This window comes from Castor canadensis, chromosome 12 (assembly GCF_047511655.1).
Source record: "Castor canadensis chromosome 12, mCasCan1.hap1v2, whole genome shotgun sequence".
NCBI lineage: Eukaryota > Metazoa > Chordata > Mammalia > Rodentia > Castoridae > Castor > Castor canadensis.
This window is the reverse complement of record NC_133397.1, coordinates 27,039,291-27,063,704: the sequence shown is the minus strand read 5'-3', so window position 1 is coordinate 27,063,704 and position 24,414 is coordinate 27,039,291. Positions and strand designations below refer to the sequence as shown.

Sequence of the window (24,414 nt, the reverse complement as noted above, 5' to 3'; positions counted from 1 at the left end):
AATCAGGAACCAGACAAGGATGCCCACTATCTCCACTCCTATTCAACATAGTACTGGAATTCCTAGCCAGAGCAATTAGGCAAGAAGAAGGAATAAAAGGAATACAAATAGGTAAAGAAACTGTCAAAATATCCCTATTTGCAGACGACATGATCCTATACCTTAAAGACCCAAAAAACTCTACTCAGAAGCTTCTAGACATCATCAATAGCTATAGCAAAGTAGCAGGATATAAAATCAACATAGAAAAATCATTAGCATTTCTATACACTAACAATGAGCAAACGGAAAAAGAATGTATGAAAACAATTCCATTTACAATAGCCTCAAAAAAAATCAAATACCTAGGTGTAAACCTAACAAAAGATGTGAAAGACCTCTACAAGGAAAACTATACACTTCTGAAGAAAGAGATTGAGGAAGACTATAGAAAGTGGAGAGATCTCCCATGCTCATGGATTGGTAGAATCAACATAGTAAAAATGTCGATACTCCCCAAAGTAATCTACATGTTTAATGCAATTCCCATCAAAATTCCAATGACATTCATTAAAGAGATTGAAAAATCTACTGTGAAATTTATATGGAAACACAAGAGGCCACGAATAGCCAAGGCAATACTCAGTCAAAAGAACAATGCAGGAGGTATCACAATACCTGACTTCAAACTATATTACAAAGCAATAACAATAAAAACAGCATGGTACTGGCACAAAAACAGACATGAAGACCAGTGGAACAGAATAGAGGATCCAGATATGAAGCCACACAACTATGAGCAACTTATCTTTGACAAAGGAACTAAAAATATACGATGGAGAAATAGCAGCCTCTTCAACAAAAACTGCTGGGAAAACTGGTTAGCAGTCTGCAAAAAACTGAAACTAGATCCATGTATATCACCCTATACCAAGATTAACTCAAAATGGATCAAGGATCTTAATATCAGACCCCAAACTCTTAAGTTGATACAAGAAAGAGTAGGAAATACTCTGGAGTTAGTAGGTATAGGTAAAAACTTTCTCAATGAAACCCCAGCAGCACAGCAACTAAGAGATAGCATAGATAAATGGGACCTCATAAAACTAAAAAGCTTCTGTTCATCAAAAGAAATGGTCTCTAAACTGAAGAGAACACCCACAGAGTGGGAGAAAATATTTGCCAATTATACATCAGACAAAGGACTGATAACCAGAATATACAGGGAACTTAAAAAACTAAATTCTCCCAAAACTAATGAACCAATAAAGAAATGGGCATGTGAACTAAACAGAACTTTCTCAAAAGAAGAAATTCAAATGGCCAGAAAACACATGAAAAAATGCTCACCATCTCTAGCAATAAAGGAAATGCAAATTAAAACCACACTAAGATTCCACCTCACCCCTGTTAGAATAGCCATCATCAGCAACACCACCAACAACAGGTGTTGGCGAGGATGTGGGGAAAAAGGAACCCTTTTACACTGTTGGTGGGAATGTAGACTAGTACAACCACTCTGGAAAAAAATTTGGAGGCTACTTAAAAAGATGGACATCGATCTACCATTTGATCCAGCAATACCACTCTTGGGGATATACCCAAAAGACTGTTACTCCAGAGGCACCTGCACATCCATGTTTATTGCGGCACTATTCACAATAGCCAAGTTATGGAAACAGCCAAGATGTCCCAGCACTGACGAATGGATTAAGAAAATGTGGTATCTATACACAATGGAATTTTATGCAGCCATGAAGAAGAACGAAATATTATCATTCGCTGGTAAATGGATGGAATTGGAGAACATCATTCTGAGTGAGGTTAGCCTGGCTCAAAAGACCAAAAATCGTATGTTCTCCCTCATATGTGGACATTAGATCAAGGGCAAACACAACAAGGGGATTGGACTATGAGCACATGATAAAAGCGAGAGCACACAAGGGAGGGGTGAGGATAGGTAAGACACCTAAAAAACTAGCTAGCATTTGTTGCCCTTAACACAGAGAAACTAAAGCAGATACCTTAAAGCAACTGAGGCCAATAGGAAAAGGGGACCAGGAACTAGAGAAAAGGTTAGATCAAAAAGAATTAACCTAGAAGGTAACACCCACACACAGGAAATCAATGTGAGTCAATGCCCTGTATAGCTATCCTTATCTCAACCAGCAAAACCCCTTGTTCCTTCCTATTATTGCTTATACTCTCTCTACAACAAAATTAGAGATAAGGGCAAAATAGTTTCTGCTGGGTATTGAGGGGGGGAGCGGGAGGGGGTGGAGTGGGTGGTAAGGGAGGGGGTGGGGGCAGGGGGGAGAAATGAACCAAGCCTTGTATGCACATATGAATAATAAAAGAAAAATGAAAAAAAAAAAAAAAAAAAAAAAAAGAAGGGATCTATGCTCCATGAGCATGGCAGAGGCATGCATTTGTGGAAAAACTATATGGGTAAAATCTGTGTAAAACAAATTCATACAGTCATCCTAAAATGATTAGGATGACAGTTAACATGTATAGTATTCCCCTTTTCCTTTCTGCAATTTGTTACCCTCACTCAACCATAATCTCAAAATATTAAATGGAAAGTTCCAGAAATAAAAAAAAAAAAAAAAAAAAAAAAAAAATAGATAGCTTAATGTGTGTCCCATGGTTTACTGAGAATTTTTTTCCTGTGTTTCCTTTTGGATAATTTCGTTTGTTTGTCTTTATGTTCACTGATATTTTCTTCTTGCAGTATTTAATTTTGTTTTTAATTCAATCAAAGAAATTTTCATTTCAGATTTTATGATTTTTCTCTATGTATTTTATTTCTGTATTATATTCATTGCATTTGAATTTTGAGCATATTGAGTATATTTGCACAATGGCTGCTTGAATGTCCTTTTCCTGTAATTTTGGCATCTTTGTAATTTACAGGTCTGGGTGTAATGACTGTCCTCTGTGTTTGGGTCACTCTTTCCTTCTTCTTGTGCCTATTGTTTCTGTTTCTCATTGGTTGCTGAGGATTGAACCCAGGCCGTGGCCTTGTGTGGCAGACATGTGCTGTACCCCTGGGCTACATCCCTGGCCCTTCTTGTTTTTTTAAATTGCATTGTGAATTTTACCTCATTGAGAAGTATATTTGTGATGTTTATTTACAGAGTAGTAGATTTATTTCTGGCAGACTGTATTATTTATGGCTCATTTTCATTGTTTTTGGACTAGTTGATGTTTTTCGGGTGAGTGTAGTTCTGTCATAGAAGCACACTCTTCTGGGTTTGTTCTGACTATCCCACATAATTAGTGAGTTGTTTCCATTTGCCAGGGGCAGCGTCTGTGCTTATGACTCTCTCACTCTAGTAATTTCTTCCCTACAGATTTTTCTTTGTCTGAAAAACCGTTCTTTGTGGAATTTTACCCCATGTGTGTGTATATTGATATTAAATCAACTTTTCCAGGCTTCTGGAGTTCTTTTTTGTTAATAATTTTCCCCATTAGTGCTAGGGATTGAACCCAGAGCTTTGCACTGCTAAGTTTGCTCCCTGTTGCTGAGCTATACTCCTAACCCTACATTTTTTTTTTTTGGTGGGACTGTGGTTTGAACTCAGGGATCCATGATTGCAAAGCAGGTGCTCTACAACTAGGACCACAGTCCAGTCCATTTTGCTCTGGCTGTTTTGAAGATGGGGTATCCAGAACTGTTTGCTGGGCTGGCCCTGAACCACAATCTTCTGGATCTCAGCCTTCTAAGTGGCTAGGATTACAGCTGAGCCTCTGGAGTCCAGCTTCATTTTCATTTATTACCATTCTCATGATACCTCTTGTAAACTCCATTTTTTCTCATATGAAAGCATTCCTTTATAATTATACTAAATTATAATTAAACTGAATGTTTTTGTGTCTATCTCCTGACAACCTACTTGGTTCCATTTATTTATTCTTAGATCAGTTAAACATATTTGATTATAGTAGTTTTATAAATTACTGTCATTTCTTTCTTGTTTCAGAAATTTCATGGATATTTTTTGTTGTTTAGTTTTCTTGGTGAGCTTAGTTATTGTGTATTTGTTCATTTGGACTTAAAATCAGGCCTTCTACTTACCAAAACCCAAATCAAAATCCTGTTGGTATTTTTATTGGAATCTTATTAAGCTTATAATTTTGAGAAAATTTAAAAATTTTAAGGTTTTTTCTCTTTTAGAGGTATTATATCTCTGGTATTGCTTTTTACATGGCAAATAGAGATATGTGTGAAAACTGTACATATGAAAGTTTTATTAATTTTTATAATATTTTCTAATTGATTCTCGTGAAGTTGTCCAGAAATATGAACATGCCATTTGCATTAAGTGACAATTTTGCCTCCTTTCCAAAGTTCAGGTCTCTAATTCCCCCCCCCCCCGTATCCAATAACATTGGCTAGATCGTACCTGGTGAGCAGTGCCTGGGACTGCCCAGGTGCTTCTCTGTCCATTATGCACTATTCAGTCCTCTAAGTCCACAAAGGTCATGTAGCCTTTCTTTTTCTTTTTTTTTTTTTGCAGTACTGGGCTTGAAATCAGGGCTTACACCAGCCCTTTTTTGTGATGGGATTTTTTTTTTTCTTTTTTTTTAGAGGTAGAGTCTCACGAACTATTTCCACAGGGTGGCTTTGAACTGTGATTCTCCTGATCTCTGCCTCCTGAATAGCTAGGATTATGGGAGTGAGCCACCAGCACCCAGCATGTAACCTTTCTTGATTAGGTGCCTTTTTCTTAAGAAAAAAAATATACTTTTGTTAGACTGTTTATTTCCTAGAGGTAATATGAGTGGAGCCTGAATTTTTCTCTAGAAAAATTCTCTTTCTACTTCTTGCTGTCTTTTTTTTTTTTTTAATTAAGTCTTGATGAACCAGCAATGAACAGATGAACAGTGAGAAGGAAGGCTTAGTATAAGCCTCTAAACAAAGTATAATTCCTACCTAGGCAACAATAAGATCTCTTGTAGTGGGTTTGCATGTTAATCTTTAATTGAAATTAATAACCTAGGAGAAATCTCAAGCTATTTCTGTAAATGGCCAGATTTTGAATATGTTAGACTTTGTAGGTCATATTATCTTTGCCATCACTACTAGTCAACTGTGCCCTTGTATTGTAAAAGCAACACATGAGTAAGCACGACTATTCTTTTTTTTTTTTGACAGCACTGGGGTTTGAACTCAGGATGTCACGCTTGCTAGGCAGGTGGTCTACCACTTGAGCCACTCCACCAGACCTTTTTTGTGGTGGTTTTTTCCAAGATAGGGTCCCATGAACTATTTGCCAGGAAATGGCCTCAAACTGAATCCTCCTGATTTCTGCCTCCTGAGTAGCTAGAATTACAGATATGAGCCACAGTGTCTGGCTTGGCTATTCTTGAATAAATCCTCATTTACAAAAAGTGGTGGTGAACCAGATTTGGCTTTTTGGCTTTTAGATCAACCCTGACTTAGGAGATAGGCTTGAAAATGCCATTAAATCCTATGGAGTGTTGCTAATTCATATGGAATGAAATATGCCCTTTTGTATTGCACTGTTAGGAAAGGTGACAAGTAATTTAAGAGTTTTTATTAAGCTCCTAATCCTAGAAAAATCTGAAAGCTGTTCCGTTTTGCAGAATTCTCTACTTCTGTCAAGTAGTCAGAAGTTAAGTTACCTGTGACTGAAGGGACAAAATATGTTACAACTGTTTTTTTTCCTCCCTTAGTACATGGCGAGAACCCGAGCCTCACCGTGCTGGGCAAGCGTTCTACCACAGTGCTACACCCTTAGCCCCATAGTGCAGCTTCCAAATATAGAGTCAGTAAAATAACTGCTGGTTTTACCTGGCTGTTTTCTTACTTTTATCATCGATTACTTTAATCATTCCTTTTTTGGTCCTGCCAAATGACTGATTTATATATAGGTTTTTTTTTTTTTTAAAATTCAGATTGACCAGTGCTTGTTCTTCTGGAATAATATTTAGTTGCTAGCAATGCTATTTTCCCTCAGAGTCAATAAAAAGAGTAAGATTTTCTGAAACCAGAAAAAATTAGAGGTTGAAAATACATTTGAATTGTGCTTAATCATGATTTAGGGTTATTTTCTTTAAAGTTATACTCGAACCTTTCATATTTCTTAAAAATCTGAGGCACTAACTGAGAAATCCCAGTCCTGTGCTGGAATTCGCCTTGCCCTTCCTTGGCTACAAGGAAGTGTCTTCTCATGTTGCTTTCTGAGTACTCAAGCACATGTGAGCACAAGTCATTGTCTCCTTTCTACCACATGCTAGCATATCACTTAATTGTGTCATTATTCCTTTTTGTACTTAGCATTTGTAATGCTTGAAGATCTTTTTTACATTATGATATAGTCATTCTTCCTATGACAATTCTTCAGAGGAAGAAAGTTGTGATACATTCATTAAGGTGATCCAGGCTGCACAGCTAGCTAAAATTCATTTGTTTTCAAATGACAAATCAAACTGTTGTGACAGTTGTTTTCAAATTTTTCAGTCTGTGAGTTAAATTATTAATAGCTACCAAATTAGAAACTAAGACTGAGAAACTTTAATAATATTTTAAATTTATTTATAAACAAGCCCATTACTTGTTATAACATAAATAGCATTTTAAATGAAAATAACTGTTTTCTAAAACAATGAAAATGTGAGAAGAGTGTCATTTATTATATTTTTGCAAATATCATTAATGTCTATCTGACTGGATTCTCTTATATGCTACTCCATTCACTCTGTTTTGATAAATCATTTTGCCTGAAGCATGTGGTGAAAATCTTGCCCTAAACAGCTGTGTATTTGGAAGAGGACAGGGTGTTTTCATAGATTTCTCAGATAATTATGAATATTGTTCTTTGATGCTACATTGAAATTCAACAAGTGATAGTTTCCTTTTTAAAATTATTATATTAAAATATAGATGATGTACATTGTTAGATATAATTTAATACACCTGTAAAACTTGTCAGGATGTACAGCTAAAGGTAGTTACTTAAAGATTAATTTCAATTTAGTGTTAGAAACCGTATCAGTGAAATTCACATACTCTGTTTTCATTAAGATCTGTCTTCCACTTTGAATGGATCTTTCAGGTATGCAGGCTATTTTTTTTTTTTTTTTTTTGTTTTGAAACACTGTGCATCAGACATTTGGAAAACATTTATTACTTGGGTTATACAGATCTACCAAGTGTTTACACATTTCATTATTCATTGTTAAAGAGTCACACTTGTTAATATCATCTTCATTCTCCTCAGAAAAGTTTTTTTGTCTTGGGACACCGTTAAATACATAGTGGTAGAAGAAAGTTTTGCAAAATTCTGTTTGTTTTCAAAGCTTGAATTTTATAATTAGAAATAAAATATTGTTTGTTTTGCTTGATGTTACAGGCCCACTGTTCATTTTCAAGGAAATTTCTGTCTGTTATCTACAGTTAAGTAATATCATTTGTCTGTCATTTGTTTCAAGCAAAAATGGTGTTCCCTAAGAAAATAGTTAGTTCGGCTTGTAACTCAGTAAACCAAATGCTGTTCCTTGAGGCTGCCATCTTGCTTCCTATTTCAGTGTGCAGAATGTGAAAAACTTGTACACTCAGCAATTGACATTTAATATGTAATATTTACAGCTATATTAAGGGCATTCTTATGTAAAACTGGCTTTGTTTTTAAGAAAAATTTTGGTTAGCTGGGTGCCAGTGGCTCATGCCTATAATCCTAGCTACTCAGGAGGCAGCAATCAGGACGATCACAGTTCCAAGCCAACCCCGGGCAAACAATTCTCCAGACCCTATCTAGAAACCCCCCCCCCCCCCCACTTTGAGACCCTATCTAGAAAAAAAACCCATCTCTCACACACACACACACACACACACACACACACACACACACACACACACACACACACACGGTACTGATGGAGTGGCTCAAGGTGTGGCCCTGAGTTGAAGCCCCAGTACTGCAAAACAAAACAAAATTTGGTTGAGTGTGCAGTGGTGAAGAATGTAGTGACTGCTACTATAGTTTGGAGCCACTGCCAAAAAGACACCAGCAGTTTTGTCCAAAATTACTTTTGAACCATTAGGGCAAATACCACTACAATGAAAGGAGCAAATGATGTTTTAATGTTGTTATGAAAATGTCTTTGACTTGGTGGACCTTCTCAAAAGGTTTTTAGAGATTCCCAGGAGTTTGTAGATGTCACTTTGAGAACCCCTGGTATATAAACTGTGTACTTCTTCCTTGGCAGCTAAAAAAACAAACCAGAACTCTTCATTATAGTGGTTATCAATCTTAATCTTAATCTCTCTCCCGCTCCTATAATACTTATGCCATACTGTATTATTCTTCCTTGTTATAGTAGCTAATCTTGGCCTTATTCTCAAGAGGATTGTCAGGAAGTATAATTTATGTTACAGGTGATTTTGTATATTTCTTTACCTCTATTTCACAAAATGTGGTGAGGAATTATAATTACTAATAAATCAGATTCAGATACCTGCATTTTCTCCCTTATAGCAGAGGTGGTTCTGATACACAGCACAATTAGACATCTACTGTTTTGAGCCTTTAGGAAAGAAAATGGCTTGGTCAGAGTGGATGAGGTCAACTTTATCATTTTTGTATTTATTGCTGAGAGTAGAAGGTGACCTCACCAGTATCAATTTCATATTTCCAGCACCCAGAGCAGTTTCTGGCATAGAGCAGGAGCTTACTGCCTGCTTCACGAATGATTGAATGACTAATCTGACTAGATTACTGTTTGTCTGACACAAATTTTCCACATAAATGATGACAAAATTATGTATTAACTTAAATTGTGTATTAACTTAATGCTTCTTAGTGTATTTCCTTTAGAAGTGTAAGTTTTAGAACCTAAAAATAATATAAATCAGATAACATGACTGTGCTACTTAAAACCATCAGTGATTTTCTGTTGTACTTAAGCTTCTGAGTATAACCTATGCAGTTTGGCCTTTGCCTGCCTCCCTTACCTTATCTTTTGTCATTCTCTTCCTTGTTCACCATGTTTTAAGATTCATGAAACTTTGGTCATTTTTTCCTCCCAGGTTCCTTCACCATGGAAGCCATCACTGTTCCCATCCTCTCTTCCTAGATATTCTTTTGCAGCTCTTTTCTTGGTTCTTACTTAAAGGAACATTTTCTGCCACTTTTTTAGGGAGTAGTCCCTCTTCCTCTACTGTACATAGAATAGCAGTGAAATAGAAAATTCTGCTTATGTCTCCATAGCATTTCTATCACAATTTGAGGTTACATTTATTTACTTATTTACTATCTTCTTGTACAATGTATGGTCCATGAACACATAGATCTGTGTGTCTTCATGACTGTTATATCCCCATAACCAGAAACAGTTCTGGTACTCCATAGGCATTTTGCAGAATTAGTACAGAAAGTGATGTGTGAATTTAAAGAAGGAAGACACAATTTTGGTTACTCAATAGATATCTTAATGAATGAACATAACAGTTATGCTAATCAAAGACTTTGCATAACCATGCACAATACCCAAGCTATGGAAACAGCCCAGATGCCCTACAACTGATGAATGGATTAAGAAAATGTGGCACATATACACAATGGAGTATTGTTCAGCCATAAAGAAGAATGAAATTATATTGTTTGCGGGTAAATGAGTAGACTTCAGGATATCTTGTTAAGTGATGTAAGCCAGGTTCAGAAAAACAAGGGTTGCATGTTTTCTTTCATATGTGAGAGACAAATCCAAAAGATAAACATATACACAAATACAAAATGATCATAATACATGCACATATACTATGTTTGGAATGTTTGAGGGTACTGGGGGAGGAGGAAGAGGAAAAGAGAGGGATAGAGAGTGAATAATATAAAAATACATTGTATTTGTATAGGAAGAAGTCATAGCAAAATGCATTGAAAGCTGTTGAAAAATAGGGGATATGAGGGAAATGGTAAGGCAAAGTAATAAAGGAAGTTAATCTGATTAAAGTACAGTATATTCACAGGTGAAATACCATGATGAACCTCTTTTAATAATGGATATACATTTAAATAAAATGAGGGACAGGAATGTAAGACAGGAATCGTTAGGGAGTGTGTTCTAGTGGGAGGGGGAAGGGTGAATAGAGATGGAAAAGGAGGGTGAATATGGTTGATGTGCTTTATATAGTGTGTGAAAATAGAACAATGAAACCTGTTGAAATCATTTTAAGTAGGGATAAGGGAGAATGGTGCTGGGTGTGAAACCAACATTGTAAGAATATATGGAAATGTCACAATGAAACTCCTTGTACGACTAATATGTGCTAATAAAATGTAAAAAATTTACTTTGTGTAAATAATTTTGTTCTATTAGATTATTCAGTTAAATACACACTAGGATTTCTGATGTATAAAATTGTGGAATATGAAGTTTTCTACTAATATGTGAATACATGTTATTCTAAACAATTGTTAAAAACTAACAGACAACAAGACTATATATATTTCCTTTTAAAATTTATTTTTATCTTATTTATTTATTTTTATTGAGATTTATTTTTATTTCTATGTAGTCAGGCTGGCCTTCAACTCTCCATCCTCCTGCTCAGCCTGTGCCACCACACCTGGTTAAGTTTTAAGGAATATTTTCAAGTGTTTTATAGAAAATTCCTTCAATTTGGTTTTGTGTGATTTTTTTTTTTTTTTTGCCCCCATGATTAGATTTGGGTTATAGGTTTTAGGGATGAATACCACAGAAGCAAAATGACCCCATCATAAATTGGGGGTATATGATATAAACCTTGAGGAGGCTAACCTTGATTGTTCAGTTGAGATACGTATTTGCTATGTTTCTCTGTTGTAAAGTCACTGTCTTTCCATTTCCATGTTCTGTCTTTTGGAGGTGAGTCACTGAAGTTCAGCCCACACTTTTGGAGGGGGAAATATCTACATATATATCTCCTACATATATAATATGTTCTTTAAGAAAGGTTTGTTCTCCATCCTTCCCACCCCCATTCAATCATCTATTTGTATTGTATGGACTTGGTACTGTGTACCCCACAGTATTTTGTTGCTTAGGTTTTTTATAGCTTTGATTGTTGGGATCATTTTTAGGTTGGTTCCTGCATCTCTTGACATGCTCCATCCTTTTGGCTTTTAGCACTTCCTTGTTTTCTACAAGATGCTCCAAGATGCTCCTATAATATATTTGTATTTCATTGCCCTAGCCATAGAATGCACAATTTCTCCTAGAAGTTTACTTTCTATTTTTTGGGGAATGGTATTTAGAATCCCAGATTTGGGGACTAGGTGTTTATAGCTTCTGGGTATTACTCTTTCTAATCCCTAATAATGGTTAGAGACAGGAAATATATTCATTTATATTACCTCATATACACACATACCTCTAATTATTTCCTTATTCATCTTTATATATGTTGAATTAATGAATTTGTACTCATTTCTCCAACTCTAATCCAATACTACTTCTTGCTATCTATAACTTCCTTCTTCAACAGTAGGAATCCTGACTCCCACCCACCATGACAATTTACTCATTTGTTTAACCCCAATGTATATATAAAATAGGCTTAGAATTACTAACTCATACCTTTGTATTAAACAAATATTCCAGCTAGAGAATAGATTTATATACAGTTCCTTGGGTCTTTAGCCTTACAATATCAAATCAAAGCATTGTTTTCAAGAAACTTTGGAAAAGTTAGTAAACCTTACTCCTGCTTCCCCGCCCCTTGAGTGAGATGGTGTCCTATATTGTAATACAGATCATTTGTCATCATCTGTGTTCATTATGGACTATCCAGATAAACTATATTTTTTGTTTGTTTAGATTGCATTCTTTTAAATTAATTTTGTGATTTAAGTTCTTTGGAGACACAAAGTGTATTTTAAAAAGTTTGTGGGGTACATACTTCGACAGCACACCTATTAAAATTGGAGCGATACAGAGAAGATTAACATGGAACCTGTGGAAGGATGACATGCAAATTTGTGAAACGTTCCAAATTAAAACAAAACAAAACAAAACTTTTTGTCTGGGGGTGTAGCACAGTGGTAGAATATCTTCATAGCAGGCACAAAGCCCTGAGTTTGATTCCAGCATGGAAGAAAAAAATTATTAGTGAGTGTCATTTCTTTTAGATTTCAATCTTGTATTTAAACTTCAAATATTTTTATGTAGTGAAACTACAAACAAAAGCCATAAGGGGAAAGTATCTTCATGACAAAACTCACTGTCTAAGTCTATAATGGGAAACTCTCTCATTTTACTCCCAGGAACATTCCCAAGAATTCGATACAAGACTGATTTCACTCAGTTCTAATAAATTTGTTTCCGAACACTCAATGGATGAAAGCAACAACTCACAAGGGGAAAAGAGACAGATTGCTAAAAACAGACACAATGACAAGATTGATAGATATAGGACAAATATGGTAAGAAAGACTTATCTAGTGATTATCATCTGGATACATGGCTTTGACATTGTAAGTGAGATGGTATGTTTTCAGGTTATAAGGTCAGATGAGCCAATACTAGGATTATTTAACATCTGTCTTTAAATTATGACTTTGCTGACAATCATCAACTAAAGCATGGCATATCGTTCATTCCATAGTGCTTTCCCCTTGCCTTTTGTTTTTAAAATTCAGACTCACATTTTTTGTTTTGTTTTGTAGCTTAGGCTGTCCTCAAAGTTTCCTGCCTCAGCCTCCTGAATGCTGGTATTATAGCTGTGTGCCACCATGGCTGGCTCAGATTCACTGTTTTTAAATACATACCATTAAAAATTTTTTTTTGTGGTGGGGGGGTGTTACTGGGGTTTGAACTCCAGGCCTCATGCTTGCTAGGCAGGCACTCTACCACTTGAGCCACTCCACCAGCCGTCACTATTTTTAAATACTTTACTTTTTAGCTTATAAAAATTGTGGCAAAATACACATAACACAAAATTTACCATCTTAATCATTTTTAGTTTTAAATATGTACATATTACCATAATTACTATCTACCAAAGTAATTTGGCAATTTTTGATGGTCTCTCTGAAAATAGGATTAAAGTGATATATTTTATTTTGTATATATATTTTGACAGACCTGGCGCTCTGCCACTTGAGCCATTCCCCCAACTCTGTATGTACTACTAATAAGTTTGAAACCTCATGTAAATATCACTTAATGTTAGTAAACTTTTGGGGACAGCAAAGAAAAATAGTGAACATTAAAGAAGATATTTGTATATTAGATGTTAGGATTCCTATGTGTGATTAATGTTAATCCTTAGTATCAAGACTTTTTTTTTTGGCAGATAATTATTTCATAGAATGGCAAGTTCTAGGAAAATCTGATTCCATAAGCAAATTGTTGCCTTATGAAAAAAAATTCCAAAAACATGTGTCAAGTGCAGGCGGATCACAGTAAGAAGTAAAGATGTTGTTTGGGAAAGTGTATTTTACAAGAGAAAAAGATGCTGAATGACAAGAGACAAATTGGATGATTTACAGTGTCCAGTATTTGAGTCTGCTCAAAATAAGAATATTTTAATATTGGAAGGCAATATTGAATGAACCCAGTTCTTATCTCAAGTTTAGGGTAATAGGGCTTCTGGTTTCTCTGTGATAATTATAGGTAATGTATTGAAACCTTACTATATGCCAGGCATTAACACTTTCATTTCTCTTAATACAGCCACCATATGTCGAAAACTGAGGCTTAAGTAGTTCAAGGGCAGATGGTTTGTCCTGGTGTTTTAACCAGCTGACGCCACAATTGGAGCTCTTAACTACCACCTCACATTACTTCCCACCCAAGGCTTCTAATACATTAACATTCTAGATAGCTATTAACCATATATGTTTATTTGAAGATTAAAGAGTTAGGAAACCATTTAACTCGTAACCTGTTTTATTTTGTGGAGTTTCACAGTATAACATAAATAAAAGCAAAATAATCACAAGAAAAATTCAAAGTGAGTAAATATAGTATTTAGTAATGCATGTTGCATAAACTGCATGAACTGCATAAATTGCATAAACTGCAGTGGACATGATTGGATACTTTTGTAAATAATATAGTTTGTAAGTATTTGCTCTTGTATACTTTTTCGTGTTAAGAAGCACTAAACTCTCAGTACACAAACAAACTCCTTAACCTAGGGCTTTAATGGGATGCTTATTCTAGCTCTCCTCAACTAGGCCCACTTTTTTGTTTCATGCAACTAGAATTGTTATTTCTGCTTCTGCTCATAATTTCCTTCTGTTTGGAATACCCTGCCATCTTCTGCTTCTCTGGTTCTACTTTTTAGTTCAGTCCCTTTTCCTGTCCAACATTTTATCCTCTTTTAAGTTCCCCTGATTGGATGCTATATATATATTACTTTATATATATATATATTACTTTGTTTTACTTAACCATTTCCCCAACTAGGTAAGTATTTTGATGGAAACAACTATCACAGATACCATTTTGTTGTTAGTGTCATACACACAGAGAACTCACTACATACTTGCTGCAAGTGGAAAAGAGGACAAACCATATATACACTTTCAGTAGTGTTTCATATTGCTCATCCTGTGTCATTATAAATCTAAGTTTATAATCTGAAAATTTATATTCTTGTGAAAGATTTTGGTGTTTAATTTCATTGGGAAATGAAAGTTTGGCGCTCTAAAATAAGAAACAAAAGCTGTATTTTTGTTAATGTGCATAAATAAGAAAATTTATGATAATAGTAATATTTAATAGTATTCTATGTAAAATTTTTAAACTATGAGAATTTACGTCCTCACTTGTCACTTTATCTTTCCCTCACTTGTTCAGTTGTGGAGCACTAATTTCAGGAATTAAATACCTGAAATTAGCTATAGTAAGCATAGTTGAAGCTGGGCGACAGTGGCTCATACCTGTAATCCTGGCTACTCAGGAGGCAGAGGCGAGGAGGATTGAGGTTCAAAGCCAGCTCTGGGAAGATTTTGCGAGACTCTATCTTAAAAATAGCCAACACAGAAAAAGTCTGGTGGAGTGGCTCAAGTTGTGGAGCACCAGCCTAACAAGTGTGAGGCCCTGAGTTCAAACTCCAGTTCTGTCCCCCCCCAAAAAAGTAGTTGAAGAAATGATAAATGAGGAGCTAGATAAATTAACCTTATCAAAACAATACACAAAGTGCACATGTACCAGAGCATTACATGGTATCCTATAAATGAGTATAATTTTTCTACTTTTATGTATCAATTAAAAACAATCTGAAAAATTTAAAAAGCATCTAGTTGGAAATTAAAGTTAACATGTTCATTATTTATGGACCACTTGAAGAAAGAAAATGCGGTCCAACTTACTGGACATTGTGGGTTCTTTTGTTGTCTAATATATGAGTATATATTTTAGTAATTTTTTAGAACTGTGTCTTGTTAGAGACAAATTGATGCATGGTCATTATAATGTTCATATTTCAACTTTATTTTCGATTTTTGTCACATTTAAATATATTGAGAGTTTGGACTCAGTGTTCACATTGCAGTGTACTTTTGCTCCCTATATTCTGTCTCCATAGAGACTGTTTTTAGTCTAAGATACATTGTTTTTAAGTAATCAACCTAATCAAAGAAATGAAAGGATACTACTGCCATTTCTAGTGATTTCTAGATACACAATAATGTATGTAGAAACCAAATACTCTTGAAATTGGGGTGGTACCCCTGAATGTCTAGTTTGTGACAGGGCATAGAGGAGCATGGACTGTCACTTAACTGGTCCCAGTAAGATCCATTGCCTGTGAACTGCTCTCCATTCCACACAGATCTATCTATGTATCAATCTACCAATCATCCATCTGTCTACCTATCTATCTATCTACCTACCTGTCTGTTTATTGGCAGTATTGGGATTTGAACTCAGGGTCTCACACTTGCAAGGCAGACACTCTGCCACTGAGCCACTCCATCAGCTCAGGTGGACATCTAGAGGTGAGAATTTTCTTCAAATTCCAGCTTTGTCTAGTTAACAGAACTTATCTCAGGGGAATGCATAATTTAGGTGTCATTATATTCCAACCACTCTGATGTATATTTAGAAATATTTTAAATGTTTCATTAATTTTATTTTCCTGTTGTTGCAGTGTTGAAATAAGAAGGCTTATTTTTTAGATGGTATTCCTTTTATGGCTTAAGAAAAACATCAATGTAGTACCCTTGAACTTTTGTGATGTCACTACTTATTTCTGTTACTTATTTCTGAATTCAGTCTTGCACTTTCTAGGCAGATACTCTACCACTTGAGACGTGTCCCCAACTCCTCCATAGATGTTTTTATAAGGTTATTAGTTTTTGTGGTTTGAGATGCTGGATAAGAAAAATAATCTATTCATGTACAAATGTTTTAATTTTTACTTAGAAGTAAATTTTGAATCAGTAGAAAAATATATAATGGGCTGAATGATACTCTGTTTTATGTAAATACCACACTTTGTTTAGCTATTCATCCACTGATAGAAACAGGTTGCTTCCACCTTTTGATATTTGTAAATAGTGCTACTGTATTTATTTACAAGTATCTGATTGAAAAACCTTTAAAAAATTCTTTTAGGCATTTACTCAGCGTAGAATTGTTGGGTCATTGCTTTCTACTTTTAAATTCTTCAGGAGCTGTCAACTGTTTTCTACAGTGACTGCATCATTTTATATTCTCCTTAACAACATAAGAGAATTCTACTTTCTTGGCTTCATAGCCATCATTTGTTATGTTCTTTGTTTTTAAGAAGTCATCCTAGTAAGTGTGAAGTGGTATGTCATTCTGGGTTCATTTCCATTTTTCTGTTCACAAAAGACATTAAGCATGTTTTCATGTATTTCTTGATTATTGTGTCTGTTTGGGAAAATGTATATTAATGCTTACGTTCACTTTTAAGTTAGATTGTCTTTTTGTTGTTAAGTATTTTGTATATGATTTCCAAGTATTTTCCCCATTCTTTAGATTGTCTTCACTCTTTTTTTTTTTTTTTTTTTTTTTGTCCTTAAGTTATGGTTTCACTATTTAGCCAAGGTAGGTCTCAAACTTGGTATGATCTCAGGCTAGTATTGAACTCATTATCCTCTTGTCTCAGCATCCTGAGTGCTGGAATAACAGGCTTGCACCCAACACCTGGATTGTCTTCACCTTCTTGATGATATCTTTGTAAAAATTAAATTTTATTTTGTGAAGTGAGGTCTTGCTAAGTTGCCTTGCAAGACTTAAAACTTGGTCTCAAACTTCTGGGCTCAAGCAATCCTGCTGCTTTAGCTTCTTCTGTATCTGGGACTACAGGCATGGTCCACAATGTCTGACTTGATGTCTTTTTAAGCACAAAAGTTATTGATTACTTTCTTTTTGTTTTTTTGGGCAGTATTGGGAGTTTGAACTCAGGGCCTCAGACTTGCTAGGTAGGTACTCTATCACTTGAGCCACTCCACCAGCTCTTTTTTGTGTTGGATATTTTTGAGATAGTGTCTCACAAACTATTTGCCTGTGCTGGCTTCTAACTGTGATCCTTCAGAGCTCTGCCTCCTAAGTAGCTAGGATTACAGGTGTGAGCCACTGGTGCCTGGCTGAAAGTTACTAATTTTGATGAAGTCCAGGTTTATGTTTTGTTGTTGTTGCTTATGCTTTTGGTGTTATAGCTAAGAAACCATTACCAAATCCAAGGTCATGAAGATTTCTACTAATAGTTTTAGATTTTACATTTAGATTGGTGATCTATTTGAATTATTATTATTATTTTTTGTACTAGAGTTTGAACTCAGGGCCTCACATTTGCTAGGCAGGTGCTCTACCATTTGAGTTACTCTACCAGTCCCTATTTGAATTAGTTTTTTGTATGTGGTGTGTGGTGGGGCTCTAACTTCAGTCTTTTGCTTGTGGATATCCATTTGTTTCAGTACCATTTGTTAAAGAGATTGTTCTTTCCTCGTTGAGTGTTCAATAGATGTTTGGGCTTATTTTGGACTCTTAGTTCTATTTCATTGGTGTAGGTCTATCCTATGCTAGTACCATGTTTTGATTACTGCTTTGTAATATGTTTCGAAACTGGGAAACATTTGTTCTTCTTGTTCTTCATCAAGATTTTTTTGACAATTCCATATGAATTTGAAGATTTTAATTTCCAGTTCTTTAAAAATAAAGCTGTTGGGATTTTATTTTATTGTTTGATTGGTTGATTGCTATGTCGGGAATTTAACCAAAGGCCTTGCACAGAATTACTGGGAAGAATTATTTTGTAAAATATTTTGTAAATATTTTTTTTGACAAATATTAAATGTTATATTTGCAAAATACAAAACATCCATTGTTAACACTAATCTCCCATGTCTGACTTGTATTTAGATACTGAATATTTTCTACTTGTTAGATTATTAATATTATTATTATTTTTTTGATGAGACTGGGGTTTGAACTCAGGGCTTCACACATGCAAAGCAGGTGCTTTACCACTTGAGCCATGCCTCCAGTCCAGATTATTTTTTGAGTTAGTATGTTTCTGATACAGCCCTGTTCATTTTACTTGCTTCAGAAAATGGGGAAATTGGAAACAAATGAGAAGTGCAGCATCCAAAAGTGGCTCTGTACTAGATTTACTTTATACCAGTACAAATAAGTTTAGGCTCAGCAGACTCCCAAACCACCTCTCTACTACATCAGTGAAAGAAACATTTGAGAGAAAGATCATTATAAAAAAAATGTGTTACACATAGAGCTTCATGCAGTGCTATACTAGTCTGTACCTCTTTGAATTTTGTAATTTAAGGCTTATTTGATGCAGTTTTATGTTATTGATTTTTCCCATAGTTGGTTTTAGTTGTACTTCTTTAAAAAAAAAAAAAAAAAAAAGCTGGGTGCCTGTGGCTCACACCTGTAATCCTAGCTACTTGGGAGGCAGAGATCAGGAGGATTGAGATTTGAAGCCAGCTAGGGCAAATAGTTTGCAAGACCCTATCTTGAAAATACCCACCACTAAAAAGGACTGGTGGAGTGGCTCAAGTGTAGAATGTCTGCCTGTCAAGCAGGAGGCCCTGAGTTCAAACTCCAGTGCTGCTAATTAATTAATTAATTAAAAATCATATCTACATTTTTCTGCATGCTTGTGCTTGTTGTTTATACACAGAAAGATGGGTTTATAATGTTTATAATTTAATGAGATACTGTTTCCATTTGCAGGATATGTTATTAACATCCATAAGAATGTTGTTAACATCTGTAAGAATGTATCAATGAATAAGTTAAGACATCTGAAAATTTAACAATGGCAAATTTTTTTTTTTGATGCAAATTTTTTTTTTTTGATTGAACTCAGGGCCTATGCATGCTAGACAAGCACTGTACTGCTGAGCTACATCTCCAGCACCAATAATGGCAGAATTTTAAGATGAGATTTGGAAAGAGTTAAACTGCTGATCTATTTAGTGGGTAACAGTACGAAATAACTGAATCTGCAGTGTTGTTTCAGATGAGAAAAGTGGTCAGTAATGTTAATAAAAAGTTTGTATGTGTATGTGTGTGTATATATGTATGTGTGTGTGTGTGTTGTCAGTGTTTTCTTGCTTGTTATTGGTGGGAATAATAGTGTACTTTAAGCGCGAATAAAAATGGTATAGATTTGTCAAAAAAAAAATGATAACAGTTAGTTGCCCTAAGACTCTCTATAGGAAGCCTGGCTCTGTTACAGTATATAGCATAGAATTGACATTTAATAAGTGATTAAATGGATGGACCATAAATCTGCTTAACTAGGTGGCTGAAATATGAAAGAGGCCGAGATCAACTAAAGTAAGACTAACTTTTTAAACTGGCTGCATTTTCAGAAATAGTACTAAGATCATTGTACTGAAGGTGAAAAGTGTTGTGAGGGCACCTTGTATTTGAAGATAGGACTGTTGAAAGTTATGAAAGAGGAAAATAAACTTAGAGGTTTTTTTTAAAAAAATTTTTATTTTTTTTCTTTCAAACTTAGAGTTTTTTTATTGCAAAAACAATTCAGATATATTGTAGAACAGTTAGAAAACATAGATAAATATAAATTACCTGTAATTAAAAAAATGTTTTCCCTAAATGTTTATTTAAAAGTTATGAAAAGCACAGCCTAGGAGGATGTCCTTAATTGGCCAAAGGTTTTTAAGGACTTAGAGGGACACATGCAGGTAGCATGGGGGTGAGTGGCAAGAAGCCACAGGTGGGTGATATATCCTGAGGGGTCTTGTGTATAAGGGCCTCTGCCAGCTCTTGACACTGGTACTGGAGTAGCAAGGAACTTAAAAAAGAACCTCTCCCTCTTCCCAGCTAAATCACTGTAATCTTAATACATTCTTAATTTTTCCCTGTGCCTATGTATAAACATTAGATTATTATATAAGCTTTTATCTGCTTAATTTACTTAATAGTCTATCATGTACATCTCTGTTGAAATATTGTAGATTAGGAACTGCCAGCAAGTTTCCTGTGTAATGAATATTGTTTATTAAATGGCTAACTGAATATGGTAACAGTTGTTTCTGATATAAGGAATAGACAGTGTTAGGAAAATTGAATTGTAACATTTATCCAGAATATTATTTGTAAATATTGATAAAATATATGTGTAAATATGGTCAACTCACCTTGTTTGATATTTTTAATTTTTAGTAGTTTATAAAACACCCTTTTCTAATGTTTTTAGTTCAGAATTTAAAGTTCTGTGATAAATATGCTATAGACTGAATCAGAACTCTAGTACTTTCTAGTTTATGAGAAAGAGTTAAAAATCAGGAATGGAACTGTTAGTTTAGACAGAGAATGTATTTACTACCTACAATTCCATCTGTGATGGACTAAGAAAATTTGGATGAAAACAAAAGACACAAAAAGCTATTGAATTGTGAAACAAATAGAACATGGTTCATATGTTAGGAATTTGAGGAGAAGCATGAAGTTTGGAATGCAAGTAGAATCAGCAAGATAAAGTTGAAAGGAAAGGAAGCCTGCTTTGTGATTAATCTGAGATACTTCTTGGAGGACTTATCACTGTACAGTTTGATCTCTAACAGAACAGAGACACTCCATTAAAAACTGGAGGGTTTGCTACCAGGACATGTCCATAACACTGGAAATCTGCTTGTTCTATTAAGGATTAGTGGGATATAAAATCAACATAGAAAAATCGTTAGCATTTCTATACACTAACAATGAGCAAACGGAAAAAGAATGTATGAAAACAATTCCATTTACAATAGCCTCAAAAAAAATCAAATACCTAGGTGTAAACCTAACAAAAGATGTGAAAGACCTCTACAAGGAAAACTATACACTTCTGAAGAAAGAGATTGAGGAAGACTATAGAAAGTGGAGAGATCTCCCATGCTCATGGATTGGTAGAATCAACATAGTAAAAATGTCTATACTCCCAAAAGTAATCTACATGTTTAATGCAATTCCCATCAAAATTCCAATGACATTCATCAAAGAGATTGAAAAATCTACTGTTAAATTTATATGGAAACACAAGAGGCCACGAATAGCCAAGGCAATACTCAGTCAAAAGAACAATGCAGGAGGTATCACAATACCTGACTTCAAACTATATTACAAAGCAATAATAATAAAAACAGCATGGTACTGGCACAAAAACAGACATGAAGACCAGTGGAACAGAATAGAGGATCCAGATATGAAGCCACACAACTATAAGCAACTTATCTTTGACAAAGGAGCTAAAAATATACGATGGAGAAATAGCAGCCTCTTCAACAAAAACTGCTGGGAAAACTGGTTAGCAGTCTGCAAAAAACTGAAACTAGATCCATGTATATCACCCTATACCAAGATTAACTCAAAATGGATCAAGGATCTGAATATCAGACCCCAAACTCTTAAGTTGATACAAGAAAGAGTAGGAAATACTCTGGAGTTAGTAGGTATAGGTAAGAACTTTCTCAATGAAACCCCAGCAGCACAGCAACTAAGAGATAGCATAGATAAATGGGACCTCATAAAACTAAAAAGCTTCTGTTCATCAAAAGAAATGGTCTCTAAACTGAAGAGAACACCCACAGAGTGGGAGAAAATATTTGCCAACTATACATCAGACAAAGGACTGATAACCAGAATATACAGGGAACTTAAAAAACTAAATTCTCCCAAAACTAATGAACCAATAAAGAAATGGGCAGGTGAATTAAACAGAACTTTCTCAAAAGAAGAAATTCAAATGGCCAGAAAACACATGAAAAAATGCTCACCATCTCTAGCAATAAAGGAAATGCAAATTAAAACCACACTAAGATTCCACCTCACCCCTGTTAGAATAGCTATCATCAGCAACACCACCAACAACAGGTGTTGGCGAGGATGCGGGGAAAAAGGAACCCTCTTACACTGTTGGTGGGAATGTAGACTAGTACAACCACTCTGCAAAAAAATTTGGAGGCTACTTAAAAAGCTGGACATCGATCTACCATTTGATCCAGCAATACCACTCTTGGGGATATACCCAAAAGACTGTTACTCCAGAGGCACCTGCACATCCATGTTTATTGCGGCACTATTCACAATAGCCAAGTTATGGAAACAGCCAAGATGCCCCAGCACTGACGAATGGATTAAGAAAATGTGGTATCTATACACAATGGAATTTTATGCAGCCATGAAGAAGAACAAAATGTTATCATTCGCTGGTAAATGGATGGAATTGGAGAACATCATTCTGAGTGAGGTTAGCCTGGCTCAAAAGACCAAAAATCGTATGTTCTCCCTCATATGTGGACATTAGATCAAGGGCAAACACAACAAGGGGATTGGACTATGAGCACATGATAAAAGCGAGAGCACACAAGGGAGGGGTGAGGATAGGTAAGACACCTAAAAAACTAGCTAGCTTTTGTTGCCCTTAATGCAGAGAAACTAAAGCAGATACCTTAAAGCAACTGAGGCCAATAGGAAAAGGAGACCAGGAACTAGAGAAAAGGTTAGATTAAAAAGAATTAACCTAGAAGGTAACACCCACGCACAGGAAATCAATGTGAGTCAATGCCCTGTATAGCTATCCTTATCTCAACCAGCAAAACCCCTTGTTCCTTCCTATTATTGCTTATACTCTCTCTACAACAAAATTAGAGATAAGGGCAAAATAGTTTCTGCTGGGTATTGAGGGGGGGAGCCGGAGGGGGTGGAGTGGGTGGTAAGGGAGGGGGTGGGGTCAGGGGGGAGAAATAAACCAAGCCTTGTATGCACATATGAATAATAAAAGAAAAATGAAAAAAAAAATAAATAAAAGTGATAACCTACACTGAGAAGAAAAAAAAAAGGATTAGTGGGTAGTGTAAGGTGAAGAGACGTCCAGGTCAGGAGGTCAGCACAAGAGCTGCTGAGCAGTCAGTGATCATCCCAGGGCAGAATTTGAGTAAGTGTGGGCAGCCCTGGGTCCCTTGGTATTAAAGTCACCAAGCTTGAGTCTGCAAATACATCTTATTGCCAAGTGAGGCAGAATCAGAAACTAGGATTATTTCACCAGATGAGATACCTGGAACTGTTTAAATGATGTGAGGTGACTTTGCAGGTAAGGGTCATAGGAAGAAATACTTGATAAAGTGCTGTTATGTGCCAGACTTTCCCAAATCCCTCCTTCTCCTCCTCCCCTTCCTCCTTCTCAACACTAAAAACAAAACAGACTGACAGAAGAAAACCAAAAACTGTGTCAGGCATGGTGGTACATGGCTGTAATACAAGCATTTAGGAGGCTAAGGTAGGAGGATCAAAGATTTAAGGCAGCCTGGGTTACATAGTGAGACCTTATCTTGGAAAACAAACAAACAACAAAGAAACAAAGAGGGCTGGCAGATTGGTTCAAGTGGTAGAGCTCCTGCCTAGCAAGTGTGAGGTCCTGAGTTCAAACCCCAGTACCACAAAAAGAAACAAAACTAGTTTTAAAAAATTCAAAACATAACCACAGTAGTATTTTAAAAATTATTTTATTAGCATATAATTGTTGTACGGGGGGATACATTGTGATATTTACATATGTGTTTAAAATATATCTTAGTTGGATGTACTCCATTGTTCTTCTCCCTTTCCCCTTTAGATCAATTTCAACAGGTTTTATTCTATTTTCATATGTGGATACAAAACACATCCACCATATACACCCTTTTCCCCCCATCTTTGATAATCACAATAGTATTATCACCATAAGAACACTGATTCCTTCATATGTACTCAGTGTACATTTTTCCTGATTGTCATAACTTCTTTTTAATTTGCTTAGGTTGGAATTCATATCAAAACCTTGTATATTGTAATTGGTTAATAATGTCTCTTAAAATCTACATATCAGCTCCATCTCACATAGTCTATTTTTTTTAAAGTTTCAAGCAGATTGATTATTTTGATTTTTAGAAGTTCCCACAACCTGAATTGTGGTAATTATATCTCTGTGATGGTGGTGAT

General features: G+C 35.3%; 1 protein-coding gene and 1 non-coding gene across 4 annotated transcripts in view; both read left to right on the top strand.

Moving 5' to 3' along the window:
* Memo1 (mediator of cell motility 1) overlaps nt 1-24,414 on the top strand; it is a 123,901-nt gene that overhangs the window by 21,202 nt on the left and 78,285 nt on the right. The window lies entirely within an intron of this gene.
* LOC141415187 (U6 spliceosomal RNA) lies at nt 11,880-11,986 on the top strand. The gene has a single exon (XR_012440202.1). It is a non-coding gene; the product is annotated as a U6 spliceosomal RNA (small nuclear RNA).